We start from the raw sequence: 2,633 nt of genomic DNA, 5'->3' as shown, positions 1-2,633 counted from the left end.
GCTGGCGGACCCCCGGGTCCCCAGCGCCCAGCGCGCTGTACGTGGGTGGGGGGATTACACTCTTCGACTCCTGACGCGTCTTCCCTGCTTGCCCTCCAAACCCCAAATCCTCCTCAGTCCACCCCTTTGCTGGGCATGACCCTATTGGTTGTGCTAACGGACGTTGGGATTTGGGGAAATTGTGAATAGCGAAAGCTGAGCTGTCCGGGTCAGGGACTTAACATGAGCCCCAGTACAATGGCAGAGGAGTATGTGTGGCTGATGATCCAGCTTTGGAGCAGGCCAGGGCTCTGTGACCTTGGGCAGGTCACCTCAGTTTCCTCAGTGTGACATGAAGATCCTAACAGTGCCTACTGAAGGTTGTGGCCTGGAGTAAATGAGGCGACGGATGCAAGCCCTGAGCACTGTTGTAAGTGCGTAGGTCAGATAGGCATGGGTGTGTGAAAGGTGCTAAAGCCCATTTCTCCAGTGACTGCGACACTCCCTGGAGGATAGCCGAATTTTTCCTGGCCACCTCCTCAACTGCAAACCTGGTGCCACCCTTCCTGACTCCACCTGAACAGAGGATCTATCTTCCTGATTCCCCAAGGTCCTTCTTGGGCAGCACTGCAGGGGTGGTGGTGGTGGTGGAGGGGGCTCTTGGCTGGAGTCTGTTACATGGTGACCTACTCCTGCCCCACAGACGGGAGCTCTTTAGGGGCAGTGGCTTGGCCTTCATCGTGGTATCTAAGTACTCAGTGACATTCCTGGAATATTACAGAAAGGCAGATCTGTTGAATGAATGAGTAAATGAATGAAAATATCTATAGAGAGATCATGTTATTATTAACATAATATGTCCACCTCCCCATGCATTTCACTTTCCAGCCCCAAATGGTATAACAAGACCCCTTTTCCAATAAGAGGCTTAAGATGATTTGGTTCTTCAAGCTCTATTTTTTGAAGTTTATTAAGGTATAATTGGCATATAGTAACTGCACGTATTTAATGTGTGCACTTTTGTTTTCACAAATGTAGACACGTGTAGAAATAACATCATAAATGGGGCCAGAAAGTGGGGTAATGGTCACGTTGCTGGACTCCTATATAGGCAACTGTGGTTTCTAGTCCCAGACCTGGTGGCTTCAAAGACAATGGTCTTGTGTGTGTGTGTGTGTGTGTGTGTGTGTGTGTGTGTGTGGCGAGGAGCAGGGAGAAGGGACTGCTGCATGGCCATCCCACCTAGGGGATGATTTCTCACTTTCTGTCCCTCTGGTGAGCTCACTTGCCCTATAGCAAAAAAAATAAAAATAAAAATAAAAGAAAAGAAAAGAAAAAAGAAAAAACCTCTCAAAAAAGGAAAAGAATGCCATAATTGATCTGTTTTATATTAATATCAGGTATGGAGAAAATGAAGAAATATACAAAGAATAAAATATGAGTAAAAAGTAGTAATCTCACTATCCAAACATAACCATTGGAAAAATTTTATTATATTTCCAAGCAGCGTTTTTAGCTGTGTTAACTTATTTCACATAAATGAGATTGTACTACATGTAAAGGTTGACATTCTGCACTTTTCATATTCCCTAATGATTATTTTTCTCTTCTACCATAAAATATATAATTTACAATTTTCCCCCAACAAATCCTTTCCACATATTAAATTATTTCCTCAAGGAAAGTTACCAGGGGACCTGCAGTTGGCATGATGGCTATGTCGTTGGACTCCCATGTAATCGACTGTTGTTTGAGTCCTGGACCTGGTGGCTTAAACTCACGCCAGGCATGTGTGCGTGCGTGCCCAAGATCCTGAGAGGAGAATGGAGGAGAAGGGATTGCGGCATGGCCATCCCCCCCCCCGGGGGGGTGTGATTTCTCGCTTTCTGACTCTCTGTCTCTCTCTGTTTTTCTGGCGAGTGCATGAGCCCTGTCGCAAAAACCTCTCCAAAAACTAATAATAATAATAGGCTACCAGCAAGTACATTTGGGTCAAAGGGGTATATGTCTGTTTCCTTTTTTTGTTCTTTTCAAAATAGAAAAGCCTTTCCTGTTTTCTCAAATTAAAAGATAGTATATTTTTATTGTAAATAATTCAAATAATACAAAACGATTAAGTGGGAAACTGTAGCACCCACATACACCTTTCTCCTATTCAAATTCATATTCAACCTAAGCACTGTTAAAAATTAGGCCTGTGCCGATGGATATGTTTATGGCATAGACTGTAATGGTGGTTTCATTAATATATACTTAGCTCCAAACTCATCAAGTTGCATATATTAAACATGAATAGCTTTTTGTATGTCAGTTATATTTCAATACAGTGCTTTTTTTAACACTTGTTTATTTATTTATCTATTTATTTCTTATGATTTTCAAGCCACCAGGTCCAGGACTCAGTCAGCCATGTGGCAATCCGGCACCTTGACCACCATGCCATCCGCTGACCCTAAAGGGCAGTTTTTATTACGCTATTTTTTTTTTTTTTTGGAGAGGATTTTGCTATAGGGTACATGCACTCGCCAGATAGAGAGAGACAGAGAGACAGAAAGCGAGAAATCACCCCCCCAGAGGGGATGGTCACGCTGCAATCCCTTCTCCTCCATTCTCTTCTCAGGATCTTGGGCACACACGCACAGGCGCCTGGCGTG

This window comes from Tupaia chinensis, unplaced genomic scaffold, assembly GCF_000334495.1.
Source record: "Tupaia chinensis unplaced genomic scaffold, TupChi_1.0 Scaffold144255_1, whole genome shotgun sequence".
NCBI lineage: Eukaryota > Metazoa > Chordata > Mammalia > Scandentia > Tupaiidae > Tupaia > Tupaia belangeri.
This window is presented reverse-complemented; position numbering follows the sequence as displayed.